The sequence below is a fragment of the Numida meleagris genome, chromosome 5 (assembly GCF_002078875.1).
Source record: "Numida meleagris isolate 19003 breed g44 Domestic line chromosome 5, NumMel1.0, whole genome shotgun sequence".
NCBI classification, from domain to species: Eukaryota; Metazoa; Chordata; class Aves; order Galliformes; family Numididae; genus Numida; species Numida meleagris.
Window position 1 is genome coordinate 18671575 of NC_034413.1, and position 23705 is coordinate 18695279.

Here is a 23705-nt window from a genome sequence, read left to right on the forward strand (position 1 = left end):
GATCATGACCCATACCTCCTCCATGGAGGATATTACATTCCTAGAACAAAGACGGTTCCTTCAAGCTCTCAAAGTAGTAAATTAGTACTCACAGTAGTCTCTGCTGTTGAATTCCGGCATGCCCCCAGCGTTAGATAATGCATGATACTGACAGCAACCAACTTGACGCAGTCATCTACAGCTCTCAGCTCTAGCAAGGACAATTTAACTTTCTGTCCAAGATTACTACATTTTCTCAACACTACAGCCACATGGATATTTATTTACATCAAGTCCCTCAGACTCATTGGCTAGCTCCGGTTTAGCTCAGTTAATGCCACAGTAACGGTATGACACGTTACTTCTGTCGTGTTAAAAGAGAAAAACCAACTGCAAATTCTTCTCTCTGCAAAGAGAGAATTGGCCAGCTCTGTTCATGACTGAGTATCCAGTTGGCTGGGAGGTCAGTTCTCAGAATTTCCTTTAACCAGTAATACACAGAACCAGGTAAAGACAAGTTGCTATGCAGATTATCACCACCTCCCCAACATACTGAGGATTCCTACTTCTCTTCCAAGATCAGGCACTGGCGTTATCTTAGAACACATGTAAGGATCTTTAGGAGCAACAGACTTCCCAAACCTTCAACTAAAATAAGGAGCACAGCAAAGGTTCTCAGGAATCTCTTACCATTGATCAAACAATAAATTTTCCTTACAAGTCTCATGTAACGATAAAAAACTCTTGTTCATGATCCCAATCCACAACTTTCTACAAACTTCCATTCCAGATTAATCAATTCAAAACAAGGCAAAGTATTTTTATCATTCCACTATTTTCCACATCAAGCATACAACAATCTTCTATCAAGTTCTTTCAGGCTCCAGGCAGAAACCTTAGCTGAACAATTCATTTGGAGAGTCTTCCAAATTCAAAGCCCTTTCATTTCTTCAGGAATTTTCTATTCTGTTTTACAATTATGCCATTTTCTTACATTTATCTGTGCTCTGTGCAGTCTGTTGCTGTGCTGCTGAGGGCATTCTTTGACTTCTGTATCCTCTGGTGTCAGGAAGACTCTTAATTGGAATTCATCACAATGGCTCCTGAACATTCTCTTAAAGCCATGCCAGAGACTTCCTTAGCAAAACCATAACCTGCAGGTCACAAGAACACAAGAAAAAGAAAACACTTGATTAGATTACAAAGCAGCAAATTCAAAGCAGATTAAAATTTTTCCCCAATAGCGTTTATTTTGACCAACCGAATTTATAACCACAGGAAGTCACCACGATTCCAGGAAAAAAACCAAACACAAATAGTTTTATAGATTAGCATTGAACAAGCATTCTGGAAAGATACTAGCATTTCTGGGATTAAGCCAACTGCAAGCCGCTTGAGCTCCCAATAACCTGCAGATTCCTCCTACATCTGCCCATTGCATGGTTCTTCAGCCTTCCTCTTAAGAATCTTTGAGACTACTGCTAGAGATCACAGACCTTACAAACCATGAGCCTGACACACTCTTACAAACCCTGTGTTCCTAAGTCCATGGATTTAGCATTCAAAGTGAGGAATCAGCCTGTGTCTCTGGCCTACAATTCTGATAAATGTGTATGTTGATTAATTTTTAAGTTGTCTATCTTGCCATCACGTCTATCTGGCCATTGTATCCTATAAAAACTTTTCTGTTTCTGTCCCAGAGGCTCAGAAACACAAGTGAAACACACTCATTTGCTCTATTAATGTGCCCTGTGTCATGTTCACCTGACTGGCTCAGGACAGCCTGATCATAATCACTTTTCTCATAGCTTGATTTGCCTTCTGCATCCACTACTGTCAATCAGAAGTCTGAAGCCGGAAGAGCTACACTCATGTAAACAGTGTATAAGTGAAACTGGAATCAGGCACTGACTTTTAAGATAGCTGTTTTCAAGTTCATTGCCACAGCTACCCCAGAGGAGATTCCTAGCACACTGTGATCATCTTGTCTGGCCTCTGATATGAGATACCCATAGGGCTGCTCTGAATTAATTCCTGCTTCAGGTTCTGTAGCTGGGGTTGAGCTGGGGAATCTGTTTCAGAGGAACATTCACTACAAAATATAAAGGTTCTAGTGCTGGAAAATATACTGAACCCAAGCTAAAATATTTTGACAGGTGATTACCTGCACTGCTGAAAACACAACACGTTATTTCTGGTTGAATATACCTACTATCAATGCAGCGCTGCTGGAGCTTCAGATCTGTGTATACCAAGCTGCAGAGCCTTCACTATCAACCCTTATATTCTTCACCTTGGCATTTATAAGCTGTAACATTGCTAATCTTGTTTCTATTGAGAAAAAATGCACTTTACAAGTAATGCGTATCTAGACTTCATGTCTTAGTCTTTATAAAAAGACCCTTAACTCCCACACAAGCACCTTCTCATCAGCAATCAAGAATGCTTCTGTTCTGTGGGATTTAGCTAACTGGAATCTCCTTGCATAGACATCCCCAATTCAGACTAGTCTTTTCCAGGCACTGTACACATCTCCCAGGCTCTCTGATTTAAGTTTGTCTGTTTGCTTGACCTCTAGGCAGAAAAGTCACTGCTCGGATATTATTGCCACCATTGACAATGTGTGTTAGTTTCCATGTGCATTTTTGGGTTTTGCCTTACCAAACTACAACAACATGCTGGTCCTGTCTTTAAACAGGTTATACTTTAGGATCTCACAACAAAAATAGCTACATTCATGTATTGCCTCCATAGCAAGTTACCTCAAGTCCTGACTGTTGTTCTGGATCCTCTCAGCTCCAATGGAACTATTTCTAGATTGGACCGTCTGCACCACAGATGAGTTACAGCTTTATTGACCTGTGTAGCTGCAATGGAAACCTGTTGCAAAAGCCTTCAGAAGGAGTTGCCTGCACCATTTCCTTGGAGTAGCCGTACCAAGAGAAGGATAACGAAAGTATTTTAAAATAAGTCTTCTCTTTACCCACAACATCTTTGCATGGTTACCTTTTCCTATATGTTTCCTCCTAGTGCTAGTAACTATAACTGGCTTTCCGACTTGCAGGGGTCCTACAAACAGCATCTCTCAAATTCTCCTCTAAAGTTTGCCTGTGCCACCCTCCTGCTTCCTACATCTCTCGCTTTGCCTCCTCCCATTTAGCACTAGATCTTGTCAGCATCTAGGCCATGCTGAGAACTAAATCCATAAGCCAGAGTCACAACATTGTAAAGACAATGCAGTTACAACGTAATTTTAATTATATCAGGAAGTTCTTCATTGTCCCCATCTTGGAAGATGTGAAATTATGTAATTTGAGGCTGTCAAAGCCACACACTGAGGGAAACTGCAGACCCAAATTGCTGATGTCTTTCTGTAGGATGAGACTCCTTGGGTGTTCCTGACCAGCAGACACCAGTGCACGCTGAGGTGCTGAACAGCATTCAGTGAAACAGTGAACCTCAGCATGCTGAGGGTTAACTGGATTTGTTCCTAGCTTCCAACCCACTCTATTATGAGAATAAAGTAGGGATGTGAGCAATACATATGCAGGCTTGAGACTGAGCCCCAGAGATAACATACAACTACTTGCTTTCTCTTGTGTCATTTTTTTCCCAAGCCATGGTGCAAATTGTGGAAAAGCAGCCTCCTGATTCCTGTCACAAGAGAAGCAGCATTCCCTGCCTCCCCTCTTCTTCTCCCCATCCCTCTCATGAGTGAGCCACTGCATTGAGTTGGACTTCAGGGAGTCAAGGAGGAACAAGATTTAACCTCTCTCTTATTCTATTTTTTTAAAACAATCTCCTCCTCCACCTCCTCTTTCTTCTCCTCCTCTTCTTCCTCATCCTCCCACCCACCCCCACCCTGTCCATCTCCCCTCATCCCACTCGCACACCACTCCCCCCCTTTACCGGTATCCAACACTGTCAACCCAAACACATGATAAATTGCCCTGTCAACAGAATTCATTCAGGGACCAATTAATTCCACAGAAATGAACCAGGAGCCATCAGTTGCTGAAAAACTCCAAGTGCAGGGAGCGAGGAAGCTAGCTTTGTGAGAGAGAGAGAGAGAGAGAGAGAGAGGCTTGGGAAGTTAGTCTGACAGAAATTGGTCATTTAATGCTTAAGTGCACCGTAGACAGCCCTGTCATAGCAGCCGGCATGGCAAAAACTCCCCCAGTGCTTTATTTATTAATTATGTGGAGCAGCACGGGGGTCACTTCACTGTCTCGATACAGACTCATCAACTTTACTTCTTGTCACCGGAGGAGGTCCCTCAGCATGTGGGACAGCGGGCCACATCGCGGTTCTGCCTCTGCCACCCCGCTACGACACAGCCTGAAGCAAGTTTGCAGGAGCAACACCTGTGCCCTCAGCACGAGTGGGCAGCGGCAGGCGGGGCGGCAAGAACAGCACAAGTGGGAGCAAGCCATCATCCTGCTGCTGCCCGGCTCTGGAGCAGAGGTGGTGGGAGCCTGGAGATTTCATTTGCAAAGCTTCCTCATTATCCTCCTTCACATTCTCCTTAGCCATGATGCCTGCAAAAATCTGACAGCAGTTAGGCTGCTGATGTATTATGAGTACTGCCTATCCTGCTGATCAATAGCGTCTCACTGCTCCGCACTCTATTCCCTCAGCTGTCTTTGCTATCCGCTGCTGCTTGACTCATAGCTGTGAGCTCTCTGAGGGCAAGACCATCTTTCTCCTCCGTGCCAGTACAGCACGAGGCAACACCCAATTCTGATCTCTGAGGAGCACTCCTTAAGTGCTCAGTAGTAACAGAAATAATTATTCTATCTTTTTACAGAACCGAAGAAAATAAGGCTAGAGTGGACTGCAGGAAATCAACACCATCCAGACCATGTCCCTGCCTAGGCAGGATCAACCATAGTTAAACTCTTTCTGAATATTTTTGTCTAGCCTTTTTGTCATGCCCCTCTCCACCCTGCTGTGCCTTCAGGACTTGAAAACATTCATTTCCCCCTGAGAAAAAAAAACATGAAGCCAGGCCGCGAGACGTATCTCCACCTTTAAGCAAGGGACAGAAGTATGTCCCCACCATATGGCAGAGATGTACAAGTGATGCACGTGCTGCTTTTCACATTCTCCTGATGGCTGGAAAACAGTCAGATGCATTCTGGAGTAATTCAATATAACATGTATCTCCCAGTATTTCCCAATTCTCCATTTAAAAGCTCAAGAACACAAAGAAATCCTGGCAGTGATGTCGCACTGGCATGGCCGATCCATACGGCACAGTGAAAAGAGACTCTCTCCCTCCACATCTGATTCATAGAATCATTAAGGTTGGAAAAGACCTCTAAGATCACCTAGTCCAACCATCAACCCACCCCCACCATGCCCACTAACCATGTCCCTCAGTGCCACATCTGCCCTTTTCTTGAGCACCTCCAGGGATGGTGACTCCACCACCTCACTGGGCAGCCTGTTCTAGTGCACTGCCACTCTTTCTGAGAAGAAATATCCTAATACCCAACCTGAACGTCTCCTGGTGCTACTTAAGGCCATTACCTCTCATCCTCTTACCAGATTAGCAGCGCCCAGAAGAGCTGTGGTGTCTGGCCACTTCCAGTACACCTTATCTGCTCCAGTGCCTGGAGACACCGAGTTGTGCTTCAAAATTTGGGGTTCCCAGACTGGATTGTTCAGCTTTTGGGAGTGTTCAGATAGGGGGCTTAAGCGCACCTCTTCTGCCAGTGTCTCTCTGTGAGCACGTTTGTCCCTCCATGCCGATCAGTGCACAAGGGACACACAAATGGCAGCAGCAGCAGCCTGACTGAGGGAAACACTGCAGTTCCATCTTGGTGAAAAGCTATTGCCTTCACCTGTCCCAGCCCCAGCATGGTCTGCTGTAAGGCATGAAACCCTTGCATTGTCCTGTGCCATGGCAAACCCGGGGCAGGAAAAGCTAGCAGGTCAGACACGTCTTTCAATTTTCTAAGAGAGGTTCTGGTTTTTCACAGCACATCAGCTATAGGTTACTGTGACACACTACAAGTGCACCCTGCCATGCTGGAGCTACCAGTCAAAGCCTCCCTAGACAGCTTCCCTGAGCCCCCCAGTTCCCAGAGCAGCCTGACGCAGTCACAGCTCCACAACCACTGGCTCCCACTCTTCCTGTGAGCCCTCCAGAACATAGGGAACACCTGTGCTGGCTTCCTCAGAATAGAGATGCCTCACGTAAGCCCAGGAAGATCCTGTTTTGTGTTCAAGACCTAACGAGACCTCTAAAGAGTGCATGTGGAACAACAAAAGGCTCAAAGTGAACACCTGATCCAATGACAGCCTGTATTTATGTATCTATCTGCATCTATATTTATGACTCCTTTCTCCCAGTACTTACTCAGTAAGGGATAAATCTCAGCGTGTTATGGAAGACAGAGCCTGATGAGGAAACTCAGCTGACAAAGGACTATTCCAACCACATGGGACCTTACAAAGCCCTTCCAAGCATTTCTCAGTCAGGCTTTAAGGAGCCCGTTAGCATTCATTTTTTACTACTAACCACTATTTCATAGAGAAATTTAGATGGAAAATGTTTTCTGTTCTTTGCTTTCACATGAGAAGAGGAAGAGACTCTCACGTTTCAGCCAATGAGCAATGCACACAGGCACAGATGTGTACAGCTGACCCACAGGGCGTGTGTGGGCAGTACCTGTACCCCAACTCAGGGTACGGGCGCACACATAGAAGCAGGAGCTGCTCCCTGCAATTTCTGTAGTCATTACAGTACAGCACTTAGCCAAAGAAGCCATTTTCATAGTGGAAAAGAACAGACTTGATAACCCCAGAGATCACTGCTAGTTCTGTTCGTTTCATTCTTATGCTTTACCTGAAAAATGACGGAGAAAATAATGAATTTTAAAAGTGAAACTTCAGTATACAATTATCAGTTTTTCCTTTAAAAAGCTCATTTCAGATACTCAGAATGGAAATCACATTACAGGCTAATCCTCTCCAATTACAGCTTGTATACTGGACTATCATAACTTTCACCTCACTTTAACTTCTTTGGAACAGGAGCCCCCAGAGCCCAGATACTGCAAGTAATGCTGAGGTCACTCGGACTCTGTGGCCATCCTATAAAAAACCCATAATAACAGATAAATATTTTTAAATATTCCTACTTGGTGCCAGAAATAATCTACACCTTCACAGAGCAGAGATGACAGGATAAATCAGATATGAAAGAGTTTTGATACAGAGGACCTAAGAATAATCAGGTCAGAAAATTTACTTTTGTCTTGGGACAGACTGTTAGGGAGCCGCTGATTGCCTTTGCTGTTGAATAAGACAGTTAATAAAGATAAAACGTGTTCTGCAGAACAGAAGGATATTTTCGTCTTGCAGGATCGCCCTGTGTTCTGCTGTAACAAGGTTGTGCCACCCTCTGTCCTCAAAGAGCTCACTTTGCAGGCCAGAGAACTCAGCAAGTCCTTGCTCTGCAGCTCTGCTGTGAACCTGCAGAGCAGGCAACGCTTTGTACTGTCCCTCCCTACGCACGCTTCTTTCCCAAAGCATCACCTCCTGGCAGGATGTAGCAACTTGCCTCTCCGAGCTCAAAGACAATGAACCAACAACTCTCAGTTCTCAATCTGAGATTACCGCACCACTTCACTGCCCATCAGGCATCCTGATGGGTCTGCAGTCGATAACAATTCATGGGAGAGGGATCGGGGGAGACTGGTGGGCACAGACCACCATCACCAACAGTTGCACAGCCTTTTTCCTGCTTGAAGATGCTGCGTGGCACTGAGTGCTAAGCACCACTGCTCTCACAGCACAGGAGTCAGTGCTGGGACTGCATCACTTCAGCAGAGAGGTTGCAGCACCACGGCACAAAAGAGCACACACTGCCCTTGTCCTGGAAATCTCAAGTTTATGTTACCTTATTCAGTTCTTTCAGACTCTGTGAAATGTTCTTCCTAGTGATATGCAGAAATCACTCAACACTGCCCAGAGGGCACTCGGCAGCTGTCCTTCAGGTTCCTCTTTTTACATGACCAACCCATGGCATCAGGACTGCACTGCCCACCTGGGATGCAAAGAACCTCCTGAAGCCTGAAAAGGAGGAAGGCCCACATAGTCCAGGCCTGTATGGGAAAGCCTGCTGTAACAGAGACCTGCTGCCACAAAGGCAGCAGGAGCTGCAGGCACTATATGCAGCAGGAGCCTTGCTTTGGCCCTGGAGCTTAGGAGTGCTTGTTTTCCAGCAGGTGAAGCCAAGCTGTCTTCACTTTCTGCATGTGTGCTTTCAAAGAGCACCTGAATAATTGATCTGAGTGGGATGGACACCGGCATGACCTGTTTCCAGAGCCAGCTGGGAATCAGCATTCCTGGCACTTCTCACCTCCCGCTACCTCTCCTTGACACCTGATCCCAGAGAGGCAGCTGCCCTAGCTCCCCTTGCTTTGCAGCTCAGTGTCATGCGTGGTGCTGGTGCAGACCCTGTACCTCACAGCCTGCGTTACTCATTTACCACTTCATCAGCACAGTGGGGCAAGAGAGCAGGCACTGCTCCACAGGCCTCCTTCCAGAGGCAGAAGGGATTGCCCTTGGGGGGAGAAAGCTCTGTGCCCCACAGCTCAGCTGCAATCCTCTCCAATCCAGAAGCAAAGATCTGTGCAAGGAGCACTAGGGGTCTGACTCTGAGCTGAGGCAGAGCCAAAGCAGGGTAGGCCTTCTGTATGGAGCCAGGAGAGGAACACAAGGCCTTTTGATAAGCCTATACGGTCTCCATTGCTCCCATCCTTTCCCAGATAATTCTACATATTGAGTCAGGTTTTGTTCAGCCACTTGAACTTTATCCTGATCCGATGCGGACCATCTGTGATTTACATCAGCACAACCAGGAGCAGAATTGGCCCTGTAAAGCTGCAAGGCATATACCTTTCACAGAGCATTCAGTTTGTGGTGTAACAGTGACTTGATGCTACACCAGCGCCTTGATTTTGCCTGAACACACAGAGAAAGTGACAAAAATTCCTTTACTCATTTACTTTAGCAGAATACTTACTGATTTACACCATCATGAGCAAAGTGAGAATCCCAGTGAGTAAACACATCTGCTCAGTGAGACAGAGCAATGTTTTAGTCACTTCCCTACTACCCGTCTATAAAGCATACTTCTTTCTCTCTCTCTGATTAAACAATAAACTAAATACCATCCGTGAAAGTTTTTCCAGTGTCAACATATCTCCCTCTACCAATTTGTATGCTTAGATCAGTATATCATGCTAAGGAGCTGGTCTGCAACTCTCCCTTCCACTAGACTGTGTGTGCGTTCTCACTCAGAGGGATGAGGATGGGCAGAAAAATACCAAGAGTGTAACTATAGGGTCCCCATGCACCTCTGCCATACAAACAAGGCATGGTACAATTCCTCCTGACCACAGTAACTGCCTTTTTGGCAGCTTTCGAAGGGCATGTCTAAATGGGCCTCACCAGCAGTTTCCAAACTCTCCGCAGGCATTGCTGCGGTTGGCCTCAGGCTGATGAAGGACTTCCCAGGAACACAGAACCAGGCCCATTTTACAGCTGGGGAGCTGAGGCATAGGAATTAATTACTGTGTGCACCGTTACACAGCAGCTCATAGCTCAGCAGAGAATCGAAGTAATGTCACTTGTATGCCATTTAATGTCACTTAGTATTTGATCCGCTAGGCTGTTCTTCCCACAGCTGATCACCCTTCTGTATGTAAATCAGCCATACAGCTGGAGGAGAGGCACTGCAAACTCACATCTTGAGAGCGGGAAAGAAACTGCTGAAGACTCACAAAGAGAGCAATGTATCTGGCACGGTCTGCACTGGGGAAAATACACCGTCATTAGCTGCAGAGGTATGGAAACCTATCCTTGTAATGCTCATAGCTTGGCTCCCTCAACTTTTATCACCTTTCAGGCAAGTGGTGACATGTGTCTATGAGTCCAGAAGTAGGACTGAACTGAGCATCCTTCAGGACCAGGACTAGATTTCTGCTGTTCTGTGTACTGCTTGTACAGCAGGGCTCTAGTTGCTGCTCTTTCAGGAATACCAGACATGATAACTCACAACAGGCTGGACAGGTTGGGTACATCTAGACAGACACCTCTCGAGCCTTTTTTCTGCTCAAGTTACCTATCACAGAATGACAAGTTCCACAGAATGAGACTCTATCCCTTGAGGAGGAGAGAGAAAATATTTTAAGTAGGAGTTAGGGGACAGAATTATAGCTTAGTCCTGGAGTGCAAAGACACATACAAACAATGCTGTCTGAATGCACTCTCCCAACCAAGCCCATGAGTCTATCCAAAGGAATGCCATTCCACACACAGCGCCTGTGAGGCCATGGTTAAACAGCAACGATGTGCAGCTTTGCTAAGAGGGAAAGCAGCGGGTACTAAAATGCTGAGCTGTTTTTCTTTGGAGAAATCAAGTGTGCTTCAAAGATAACAGGCCACGAAGATTAAGCTGCTACCGCACCAAAGGAGAAAAGCAGATGGAGGCACCAGTGCTGCCGCAGTGGAGCGCACAGCGATGCTGAAAGGCTGAGATTTTATCAGGCCCCGCTCAAGGAGGACTGTAGGTTTCAGCTGCGTAAGGTGAAGAGAGGCAAAGAGGAAAGAAATGGGAGGAACGTGAGGTAAAAGGATTTCATTAATTACAGGAGATTAATTAGCACCATAAAAGCAGGCAGCATGGATTACAGCAACTGTCAGCAAAGAGCAGTGACAGCTGCAGCAGAGATGGCCGTCCACACGGGTCCCCAGCCGTGGCCACCTCCTGCCACAGGCCAGCTCCCAGGCCAGAGGGCTCCCAGCACCAGGGGTGGCTTGGGGGAGAGATCGCATCCCAACAGGGGAATGAGCCGGTCCCCATCTTTACAATTCCATGTCACCTTGAGCAAATCACTGATCCTGCTATGCTCCGGTTCCTGAAACAGGGAGATAACTTTTCTGAACTGCCAATTTAAATTGTAAGACCTTTGGGGCAGAGAGGAAAGCACACACTTTATTATATTTATAAGGGATCAGTAAGCGTTAAAGGAGAGCTGCAGTAAAGAGCTGGTCACCAGAGTCCAGCAGTAGGTGCATACACCTAAAGCTAGGGGGAAAAAAAGCTTGGGCACACTTCCCTCCTCCCCCAGTAAATCTGCCTTTGATATCAGTGAAGTATTTCATGGTTTCACCACATCAGAGGCATTTGTAAACTCTAAAAATTTGAAATATTTTTCTTCCGGATATAATTTTTTTCCAGCTATAATTGTTTGCATTTTTATTGAAAACATTTTCACTGCAACATTTTCTTTCTTTTGTAAAAGATCAGAATACAGAAAGGCTCTAAAAACACAGCATTAGATTTTGCCAAAGTGAAATATTTATACTGCCCTCAAATAGCTTCATTCATTTCAGCCAAAACTTCTCAAAAACCATTCTTGTTTTAGATCTCAGCACATTTTCTGATGTTTTAAAATTCCTAAGAAACCCTATATTTAAACCATCATTTATAACCATCTCCAGCACATTCAGTTGTGGCACCAGCAGTAACACGCACTATTCATGCCCAAAGCATCTTTTTATTTGCTATTTAGTCTTTATTAATCCTGTGAAAAAATTATTTGGAAGCCTATTTTAATATATGCTATGGAGTGTGGTTACATATACACACAGCACCAAAAGTTCTGAGCTCTCCTGTAAGTTCCATTTGTTCCTTAAACCCACAGCAGGTACTTCAGTGTATGTCAGAAGCAGGGAATATACGTCAGGGGAGGTTGCACTGAAGAGTCAGCTGCTCTAGGGCCCTCTGACTCAAAGACACAGATGTGTCCTGGTAGAAATTTCTTGCCTTCTCATTGCCTCAAATCTTCCACATACAAACTGAAGAAAGAATCTAATCCAGCCTCATGATACGCAGTTGGATCAAACATGTTTACAGCTGCAGGGATAAGGAAAGCTTAGAAGGGAATCAAAACACAACTAGAGTAGAGTTGGTGCCTCTGAGCATGGAAATAAATGCAGGCCTCCTTCAAAAACCGGGATATCCCAGACAGCCTTGAGAACCTCGAAAGAGAGACAACTAAGCCCTGGAAAAGAGCTTTCAGTTTTCCCGTGCTCTCACAACTGCCACAGCAAGTCACACACGTCAGCTGGACTCTGACATGGGGGTAAAGAAATGTGAAAACCGCTGTCCCGCTGCCACCTACCCTGCAATGTGTGAGGGACCGCTCAGGATGGAGAGCCAGGAGATAAAGTTGCCATTTACTATGTGACACTGGGTGAGCCATTTTTCTTTCTCCGTATCTCAGTTTACGCAATGGTAAGTAAGGAAAGGAATGGAGGTAAATAGAGAACCACCTCCCGTGGTCACTGGAAGGGTCTCCTCTCCCTTTCATCCGAAGCATGCGGTTTGCCAACACAGTGCATCATAGGTGTCTTCTGGTCCGGCGCCCTGCCACCAAGGGGCTCCCTGCTCCATTATAGTGCTGGAGCCAGCAGCCCTGCAAGGCTCCGTGTCTGCCTGCCACACTCACAGCAGCCATCTCAGCACAGAGTCAGACCCTGGGCTGCTCCAGCCTATTTTATCACAATTTACTCGGTAACAGGTTACAAATGTGGCATCTGATGAAAATAATGAGCCTTGATGTCACTTAGTGCACGAGGCTCCCTGAGTGTGTGCAGGGAATAGCAAACGAGAGCCGGCCCAGCCTCTCTGCAGGTGCCAGCACAGTCCGTCTTGTGGCAAGGGGATGCTGCTGTGCTCTGCCCTGCCGGCTCAGCCATGGCCATGCTTGGTGCCACCAAGGCCAGCTCCACAGCAGCCTGCAGCAGGGCCTCTCTCTCTTCAGAGCTCAGACAGCAGCCCGCAGGCCAGGCCACAGGAACCCCAGCCGTACCTCCAGGAGCACCCATCTGCCACCTGCAGAGGCACAAATCTACCAGGGGCAGAAGCTGGCCCACTGTGAGGAAATGTTCCCTCTTCAGGTCTTAACACTACTAGTAGGAGGGGAGATTTTTTCTATGTAAAAAAAATCTCACTGAAAATCAAGAGGAAGGCTACCCAGCTCCTAGGTGACTGGGGAGCACCTGGAGCTGGTGAAACCAAGCTGTGCTGAAAACTTGCAAGGTGGCCCTGACCAAGTCCCTGTGCCCTTTCAAGTCTTGGTTTCCTTGAAGATGAAAGCATCCCCATGCTGTATGGGATAGCTTAGGAGGGGTGATAGAGACAGCCTTGTGTTATAGACAAAGATGAGTGACCTGGCAGCTGGTGGCGCAGAGAGAAGGGTCAGAGAAGATGTCATAACCATGGCAAAGAACAAAGGTTAAATCAGATATAGGAGTGAAAAGTGAAAAGTGAAAAGGGAAGGGTAATGGAACAGAGTCAGGGCACAAAGCTTTCCACTGATATTTCAGAGTTTAGTAATTTTCATCTTTTTTTCTTACAGCTAGGATTTACCAGAGATTTTCAAAGCTTTTGCTTGAAGCAAAAACAAATAAACAACAAAACCCAACATGCCTTTAGACAGAGAAGTAGGACAAAAGACATTCTCCTGGAGGCAGTATTTTTGGATGCCCAGGCTAAGCGTCTTGAAGAGGTGTCTGACCAGATACTGTGCCTGGAAAGAGCTAGATTGAAGCACTTGAAAATTCCCTGCTCAAGGGAGGGGAGATCTTTTAGCCCCAACATTTACTAGCATCCTTATTTAGATTTTATTTCAATGTATAGATACATGCCACTGCTACATGCACACTCCTAGTCTCGTGGGAGTGAGACGTGGTATGAAAAAGAATCACTCCATCTTGTTTGTATAACAATAAATTTAAAATGTCATTCAGTGTGCAGGAGGCTCTTACAATACCAGTACTGGACTTAGGGGCAAGAGGTAAGGGCTCCAGTCCTCATTCTGCTCCTGTCTGTGGTTCACCATTCACATCTCGACTTCCCATGTGTAAGAGGATACAGGCTTTCCAGATCCCAGAGCATTTGGATTATGCATCCCATGGGATATAATCTGCATTTTTTCTTTTTTTTTTTTTTAAACAAAACCAAACAAAAAAACCCATAAAACCTATCATGACAAGGGCTCTGATCTCATGAGAGCTTTTCATCACTACTGTAATATAAACACTCACCCCACTCCTCTCATTAAAATCCCAGCCTCTTCCCCAGAGCTTCATCACTGCTCATAGTCAGGTCACTGCACATCGCCTGTGTGGAAAGGAAAATGGCAGCAGGACAAGAAAGGGTGGTTGAGGACACTCTGAGCACTCATGTTTGTTGAGTTGGTCACAGTGACACCTAGCTTTATTTTCCTGAGTTGACAGCATGAGGCACGTGAGAAATGCAAACAATTTATTTTGATGTGCATTATTTTGCACTGAGTCTAACACAGAACTGAGTATGAGCAAGGTATAAGAGCTTTTCAGTCTAACAGAGAAACAAGAAACAGTGGCTGGAAGTTAAAATGCAGACAAATTCAAATGAAAAATACAGCCCACAGTTTTAACTTACAGTGATTAGCTATTGGATATAATGAACTCTTACTCTCTTAATGACTTCTGTCGCAACATGGGACTCAGGAAGGCAGAGTGTATGTTTTCAGGATTCCTTCCCCGTGTAAATCTATGCAGTCTTACATATTCATCTACTTTTTGTCAGGTCTCTCATAAGTTCTTTGTCATTTTTTCTTGGACTTGATCATCATACCTACCTCTGTGACACGTACAGGCTCCCATTATCTTGGTTCAGGTCATTAGCAAATATGTTAACGAATCCTAGCATTGCTACAAAATGGCCTGTTTTGCCCGAATACTCTTTTCGGGAATGTATGACTTCTCATCACAACCCTCTTCAGTCTGCTTCCAATTGGATTCTTATATTTGGAGGAAAAAGTTTTTTTACCACCATTGTCATATACAGGAGTCTCTGGGATACGGTAGCCAAGGCATTTTCTCTACATGTCCGTCTACAGTAACATGAGAGTTCTCCATCTGTAAGGAAGTCTGAGCATTTCTACTTTGCAGATGTGGAAGTATGCCACAAGAGACCAATGTCTAGATGTAAAAAGCCTTTAAATGCCTAATTGTCACGGATCTCAGTGCTGAGTTACTCTTACAGATAAGAACTCAAATGACTTTGCAGGAACAGAACTCTACTTACAAATCCTATGGCTTAGCCAAAGTGCCTTGCAAGCACAAAAACAGACCCGACTCCAGAGAGCCTTCGTGCTCCTCCATGCACAATATTGTGCAGTCAAAAGCCAGACAGAAGGATGCCAGCAGTATTTTTCTTCCTTATTCTCTTCGAAACAGCTACGTAAACAGCCACGTAGCCAAGGCCAGCTCAACTCAGTGCACCCACAGAGCAGCCCTCTCTCTCTCCCTCTCTCTCCAACCTGCAACCCCTAACCCCAGGGCCTGCTGACTGCGACAGATAGGAAAGCTCTCTGCAGCAGAGTGTCTGCTCGAATGTTTTTTAATTATCTCTGGAAAGTATGGACTGTGTATCATCATTAACTGGACTAAACACTGACGGTCAGTGAGTCAGGTACCAGTAAACGGTGCAATTAACAGCCAGAGGAGAGAAGTGTATTCAATCTGAAAGCTTTCTTTCTCAATCCATCTCCACTCATCACCCAAAGTGCTGAGCAGCGGACTTTTACTTTCAATTACATTAATCAGGTTAATTCCAAGTTAAAGTCAACATTTTAATCAAGAGGCAGCAAACTCTTGCAGGGAAGTAGAGGGCTGAGGCAAAGAAAAGAGGGAAAGGAAGGGCAAGAGGCAAGTGGAGGAGGGGAGGAAAGAAGGAAGGACAGAAGATGCAGGGAGAGAAAGCAGGACATGAGGGTACTGGGCACTGCTGAAACAATTGACTATGATGAGTAAGTAAGACCGAAGGTTTTGTGCTGGACCTTTAAGTTAAAGGGGGTTAGCATTTGCCCCCTCTGTAACTTTGGGATACTGGCTTGTTGCAGGAGGAAATTTGGAACGTAGATCAGAGCAGCCTCAGAAGTGCTGTACTTTATTGCACAGACTGTCCACAGAAACATCTCTTCTGAAGCATCTATAACAGCCTGAATTGCAGACCCATTACACCATGACTCCTGTTTGCCCTGGCATAACTTTCCTTCATGCCCTGTAATGCATAAAAACATGGCATGCATAAAAACCATCGTATCAAATAGAAATTCCAGCAGTACCTGCGGTTGAATCAATTGCATTAACATTGCTGGGATATCCAGTAGCGCATGAATCATGTACTAATGACTAGAAAATATGGCCTTAAGTGTTTTAAAGAAACCCGCTCTTCACCTGTTGTATGTCACTGATAGAGATTTTAAGCTAACTGAAGGGAGAAAAATGTCCAACTTTCAGGTTCTTCTGAAATCCAATGAAAGTTCAATTTTTTTAGCTCCTTTACAGACCAAGTGATCCATATCTGCAAAGGAGACCACAGAAAGGATGCTGGAAGGTTCACCTAGGCTGAAGGTCCTCATTGTTCTAAGGAGAATCTCTGGAGTGAGATCCTAAGTGACTCAGATCTGTTTCTGGCCCAACACGCCCTTTCTTTCACAATTACATTAGTTCACAGTTTACAGAGAAGTTCGAGGTTCAGCTCCTGCCCTGCAGAGCCTTACTGAGAACTAAGGAGCAGTCTTGCCGAGTGCAGCATTTGGTGACAGCAACCTGGGCAGTGAAGCTGTCTGTCCTCAGCCCAACCCCAAGGAGGTGCCCCCAGTGGAGTATCCTGGTGTGGCAGAGCTTCTCCAAGAGCAAACTCTGTCAACTCTCAGCTCACGGTGCAATGACAGTCTCTTCTCTTAGGCTTGACCAATAAATCAGAGGGAGATTCAGGAGATAAGAAAACAGAAGCTGGAGGAAAAGCCACTTTCCCTAGGGAGGCAGCATATGACACAACAGACTACTAGGAACACTTCCTCACTTCTTGACTCTAGCATCAACTTCTCCCATGAGCTTGGGGGCACCAGTCATGATTTATTTGTGCAATGGGGACAGCAGCGTTGCTTCATCTTCCCAAAGCGCTTTGACAAAAAAAAAATTAAAAAAAAAAAAGGAAAAAGGGGAGATTGCAGGTATGATGTGATTTTTAATTTAATCCTGCCCAGGACCATGTCCTGTGAGCCATCTGGACAGCAGTTTTGCCATCTCTAAAAAATTCGGAAGAATTATGCATTAAGAATCTTTCAGAATGAAACAGTGCAAAAGGACTGAGAAGCTTACAAGGGAAAGACAGATGTAAAGGGAGGAAAATCTCATGATGGGAAGACGTCTGTATGCGTTACCTACTAAAATTCAAGCTTGGGGGTCTTTCAAATAGCAGCAGGCATTGCAGTTCCATTCCCATGCTTGTGAGGTTTGATAACATAATGAGAGCCACATGCCCCCAAAGAGCAGAATGGTACCTGCTCTTGGAAGGGAGCAAGAGACAGTGAAACACTGCCATCCATTCCCAAAAGCCATCAGGAGCAGAGCTCCAGGACTTTCTCCCCAGCAGGAGCCCAGTTCCAGCACTTCTGAATTTAAATTTTAAAAAGTTTCTTGCTGTTTCGCTTGAACAAGGAAACAAATGATGCAAAAATTGAAAGATTGGGGTAAATAAAATAAGAGCGAGCAGTTAATTAGCGGGTCTGATCAAGAATGCCCCGCCGTGCTCGCTCTTCCTCCAGCGCTCCCCACTCCCCCCGTGCTCTGCCCTGGGCTCCGACCCACAGCGCAGCAGCAGCCCTGCCTCACCGCCCGCCCGCTACTCTGCGCACAGCTCCGACCGCAGCGCAGCTGGAGTCGGCATCCGCCTGTGCCGCTCTCACCAGCGCTCCTGAACTGCAGTCTCTCCACAAACACCTTTCTTTCCCCTCCCTCCTCTCAGTGATATAGCAAAAAGTACAACAGGTTTCAGCAGCTGCAGGAGGATACCCCTTTCCTCCAGCAGCCAGAGTAAGCAGGAAGACAGGAATGCGGTGTCTTAGCAAACTAGTTTGAGATCCCGTGAGAATGCGAACAGATAAGGAAACATTCTGCTAGGCCAGTGGAAAGAGCAAACTCCCTTTGTCCGTAACCATCATCCTGAGTCTGAGAACCACTGCTACAGCAGCCAGCCAGAGCTGGGAGGAGCAGGAGTTCTGGCACAGGGAGCCAGGTGCCCAGGCCACGGACCTGCTCCCTGCTCGGCTGCTCCCAGCTGGCCCCAGCCACAGCAGCCATCAGTCTGACCTCTGCACAGGCCTGGCTCTCCAGATGCAACGCTGACAGCCAGGATTTAAACCTTGAGCAAGAGAGTAAGAGGCAGCTGGGAAAATCACACCTGAATGTGCTGCAACAGTGGCAACAACAGAGTTGTAGCCATAGCTCATTTTGCTTGCATTCCGTAGGGAAGTACTCAGTTTTGTGACCACAGTGGAAGTGTTTCACTGATATATTTTACTGGTATTTCTACAACATTAAAATCTCTACGTGTACATATGTCTTTACCATATGTGCATAGATAGCCCAGTTCTTGACCGCCAGTTTCAGGGGTTACTGAGATGTACCCTGAGTGATGAGGAACTCTCAGCTTCACCTCCACACGGCACGGCACTGCCACTACACCGCAGTACCAGGGAAACCAAAACACTGAATGGGAAAGAGCAATTTCTGTAACAAAACTCAATTCTCCTGACCTCCTTTTTCTACTCAGCAGGTCCATCCTTCAGCATCCTCAGAACAGGGTTAGGCTGCCATGTTCACTAACACAATTAATCCACTAATTATTTCACTGCCAGCTACATTCACTTTCCCATCCCACGCTATGTCCTTCCTGGGGCTGAAGCCTTCCTGCTGGCTCTGCGCGTACACCCTGTGACTCACACACCTGCCTACCTGACCGGGGGCTTTGAAATCAGATCCGCATTGCTGTGATGTCTGCTGCTCTCTCTCATCCTGAGGCTTAAGGAAGTGATGTGGAGTGGAAAGCAGAGTTAGTGGTCCTGAACCCACTGGCAGAGCTCCCACTTAATGCGATCCAAGGGAAAATTGTAAATTATAGCTCTCAGGGCTGGAAAACATCTTGGGGGTCGAATTCTCCTCTGAACACACCGTGCCTCGCCAGTGGGCTTCACAGAGTCCCCAGACACCACGCTCCTCAGCATCACAGAAAGCTCCAGGGAGGGGAAAGGAGCCTGTGCATGCCAGCTGCGTACTCCCCTCCTTAGCAGTTTGGGCTGTTTGCTCCTCTCCTCCAGCAGCACAAGGCCAGGGCCGGGTGGAGTCGGACTCAATCATAATCACATTTGCATAATACATTTTACCTTTCTCTCCTCAGCTGTAGTTTTCTGAACTTGCCAAGTTGCAAGCTGACCCCACGAGCCAAGGCGTGATTAACTGAGAAATTCACAGCAGCGCCGCTTTAATCAAAGGGGACAGAGGTTACAACAGCTCAATATTAGTGATAACCAGCCTTTGATCCACAGAGCTGGGCCAAGCCTGGCAGGCAAGCTGTGAGGAAATGCACCGTCAGGGCTTTTCTGGGGAAATAATATCTTATTAACCCCTTCATCTAACCTGCTGTGGGCAAGCAGAGAATCACCAGGAAAAAGTCCCTTCCAGAGTTTGAATTAGAGTCCACAAAGCCGCTCCTTTCTAAGTCCACAACTAAAAGTGCTGGATTCAAGAAATGGAGTTGGCTCTCTGCTAAAGACTTACAGACTGAGGTGACGGCTTCAGAGTGCTCCTGCCTCTACCCCAGGCTGGTCACTGGTCAGGAGCTCAGAGATCTGACCCAGGAGCAGTGCTGGTGGATGCCTTTAGCACTGTTCTGCATGCTGGGAGCCGCAGACCGAGCTCGTGGCTCTGCTCCTTGCTGGTCCCCATCTCCGGTCCAGCCAATCGACCTTCTGTGCCTCTTCCTCCCTTCCCATGCTTTCTCCCTATCTTCCCTCTTTTGTCTGAGGAAGAGCCATTCCTCAATATGCATTTTTAGTAGTATTTAGAATAATGTAGGAAGCCTGATCTAACCTTCACAACCTTCATGACCTTCTGCAATTCAGTAGGGATCATTTTCATAGTCAGAGTCAGGTTCTGCCAAAGGCGATATGAAATCTAAATAACGTGAAAAATACCATTTGATAAGAGATTTGTTAAACATGTAGTCTTGAAATAAAATTAAAAAAAAAAAAAAACCCACTCAGAATCCCAGAGCTGGATTTATTAGATCTGTGGAGAAACTGAAAATTCCAACTTTTCGAAAACTTCCCCTTTTGAAATTTGATTAACTGAGAGCTGGATATAATCTACGCAGAAATAAATTTGTCATAGAATGAGTTACCTGGCAGAAATGAATCTGGGTCAGTCAACATGCTTTATTCCAATAGAATCGAAAGAATTGTTTTAATGTTCTTGATTAAAGAATGTAAGGAATATTATAAAATTAAATATGTTTTTGAATAAAAGGTACTCTGAAATTAAAAAAAAAATTCACATTTGAAGTAGTGAAATGGAAGGTGTCAATCTTACTAAGTGGCTTATGTCAAAAACTTGTGAAAAAAATTCAGTGAAACTGACATTTTGGCAATAAGTTTGTTTTCAGTTAAACAATCTCTTCTGTTGGACAACACTATTAAAAACAATCGATTCCACACATCATCTTTTTGGAGCAGACACTGGACTAAAAATGCCACCTTCTTGAATGCTTCGTTTATCCAGCTACTCATCATCTTCACTCAAACAAAGAATTGCCCTGAAGACTCAGGATGGAACAGGAGGGCAGTGAAGCCTCCCAGATGATGCCAGATGAAGGTCCTGGGTAAGTGAGGAAAGACCCTGACTTAACCTGGGGGCTGGCTCATGTATCCCCAAAGGCAAGTTTTGAAGGATTGTCTACAGACCCCTTCAGAAGCCCCCATTTTTGAGGAGCAAGGGGCAGTCAGCTTTTTCAGACTGCTGATGTGACTACAGACAGATGAACATTCTGCTAAGTGACCAAGAATCACCAGGTCCCCAGCAAAGCCAACCCTTAGCCAGAGGACTAAAAGGAACCCATTATTGTGTGGGTCCCAGCCTTCCCTCCCACCAGCAGTTTCTCCTCATCACTTCTTCCTGGGCCATCGTCAGCCATTCTCATTCACTTCTAATTTCCTTCTTCCTCTTCAACAAGCTGTTTTTGTTTGTCATTCTTCTCCTCATTAAATATCTCTATGAAAATGGAAAGAAGCAACAGCAGATCTCATTGTGACAGAAGGGGAAGCATTTCAACAAAGACACACTATATAGCAAAAGCCTGCACTGCGGTTCCCAACCTCTCCCTAGAGAGGTTAGACAAAACAACCTAGACAAAACAAACAGACTATCAGTTACTGATAGCATGAACCAAACCTCATCCCTAGAAGTTCAGGATACATCCCACTAGCAGAGGAAAACAGCACACCAAGCCCACCTAGCACAGTGACTTCTGCCTGCTCGTATGCCAGCATGAGGCTTTGTCCGCTTCCCTCCCCCTTTCTTCATCACCCCTCTGCTTATCCATTCCTTAATTGATCCCTGATCATCTCACGAATATATCTCCCTCTTTCCCCAGGGCAGGTCCACCCCCTTTTCCCTGTACTCTGCCATTAAGATGGCTCTCACATCACCATGCACAGCAGCACACGCACAGCTCCAAACACCTCAGGGCAGGCACATCATTTCCAATTGTGAGCAAATGCTGTTGGTTTTCATTAATCTGCAGACACTATATTTGCCAATTTCTCCAACTTTTCTTTCTCACTCTCTCTTTCTGCTCCGAGGCAGGTGAGTGCATCAATTTTCTTCTCATCTGTGGCAGTTAAATTAAATGGAATCGGCCTGATTGCTGAAAATCAAAGAGAAGGCTGATAAAGCAATTAAATCCCTCTAATTCCTACTCTTGAAAAGGTGCAGCTTGGCTCAGAAGCTAATTAACTTCATAATGAAAATCCTTCTTCACCCTTTTAGGCTTTTTCTCCTTCTTGATTTTGGTAGAGGTGGTAGGTTGTCTACAGTGAAAGGGGATGCTATGGCACCAAACGTGGCAACCTTGGGCATGACAGACAACTGGGACACAGCCGCACGATTCAGCAGCAAGCGCTGCACCCCGCCAGCATCTGATCAGGTGGGAAGCGCCTGTGGTGCCAGCAGGTCTCTGGTGCTCCATGTAAGGTCACTGCACGGAGCTGACAACAGCCACCCCTCCAACAGCGCTCATGGGCTATATGGCATGTCAGCCAGGGCCACCCACACCAGCTCATCCTTAATGCAGACAGACCGTCTGCATGCCTGCGGTGCTCCCAAGGATCACTATGGACTGCAGGCCAGCTTCCTGCACCACTGCTTCTACCTTGCTCTGCACTTGTCCTGCAGCTATGCTGGGTCTGCCAGGACCGTGCAAGGAGTGGGCATTACATCAGCACCCTGCGGCGAGCAGCCCAGTCCTTCACGGGGCCTCTACCTCGTTCATTTGTCAACGTAGGAGTCAGTAACTCCAGGGAAAAAGCAAGTAGACAAATCTTTCTTCTGCAATATTGTGCCACTCATATATAAAACATTACAAATCTGTAAGGGGAGGACAGCGTGGGCCTCAGCCTCCTCAGTTCAGGACAAATCTTGGTACACACAGCTTCTTTCCAGACTTAGTCCTGCTATTAAAAATTCTGGTTTCAGTTAAATTTCACTTCCCCTTTGCAGTAGTTCTGGCTTCATTTTTCCAGGTTAAATAATTATTTACAAATTTTTGCTAACTTCTTACCAAATAAACACATAATGTATACTGTATGACTCTACACATTGAAATTTGGCTGAATATCAAAGGAAGCATATATTAATGGCAACGCCATCTTCATCCCTGAGAAAAGAGAATTTTGCTTTTACTTTATCTGTAGAGAGAAAGGAATATAAAATTCGTTTAAAATTGAAGAGGGAATTTCATTTCCTAAAAATAATCAGCCGACCTGTCTGATGAAACTCACCATGAAATTTGTCATTACTACAAATGACCCGATCAATGCTCCTGTTCTGTACGCAAAGAATAGTGCTTCTAACGTAGCCTAGAGTGTCCAGCTAAACCTTGAGACCATCTTCTGCATATACTGAAAGGTATCTTCTTTTGACATTATAATTGGGAGCAGCAGATTTATGGGACAGTAATGCTCTGGAGCATAGAGCCCAGACCTGTACTGTTTGTTTTTCACCTAGCCAGGACCTGTTAACGTTGTATAAATAAATAATTCGTGCACCCCCATTGACTCCCCAGCACTTTCCTCTACAGCCTTAGATGCAGCTCTTCTGAACGCACTCTAAGCCAAATCTCACTAGACTTCTGTCCCACCCTGCTTGGTTTGCAAGCTCTAACCAGAGCACATCTAAAGGTGGCGTGGCCTCAAGCTGTTCGCATCCCCGTGTTATCCTCTCTTTGACAAATGGCTTATTTTTGCTGCAGCTGTAAATCTGGCTGCCATTGTTTACTCCTGTCTATGTGCTCGTCAGCAGGAATGTGCACAGCCCTGCAGACCCCAAGCCTTCAGCTAACAAATGGCTGTGCACTCCATTAGCACTGGCTCTTTGCTGAGGAGATCCCTGCTCGTGGGCAGAGGCTATGCAAAGGGCACCTCCAACCCCAAGTCAAACAAAGGGCGGTCAGAGGCTTGGGTTCACGGTGCCCAGCCCATCAGGCAGGGCAGCAGGCACTGTCTATTGTCCAGCCAGGAGAGCAGAGCCTACCA

At 45.8% G+C, this 23705-nt stretch overlaps 1 long non-coding RNA gene across 1 annotated transcript; it reads right to left on the bottom strand.

The window, feature by feature from the left end:
• On the bottom strand, positions 795-19232 carry LOC110399778. Its single transcript, XR_002439402.1, has 2 exons — positions 18856-19232; positions 795-1133 (listed from the first exon to the last, which is right to left on the bottom strand). It is a non-coding gene; the product is annotated as an uncharacterized LOC110399778 (long non-coding RNA).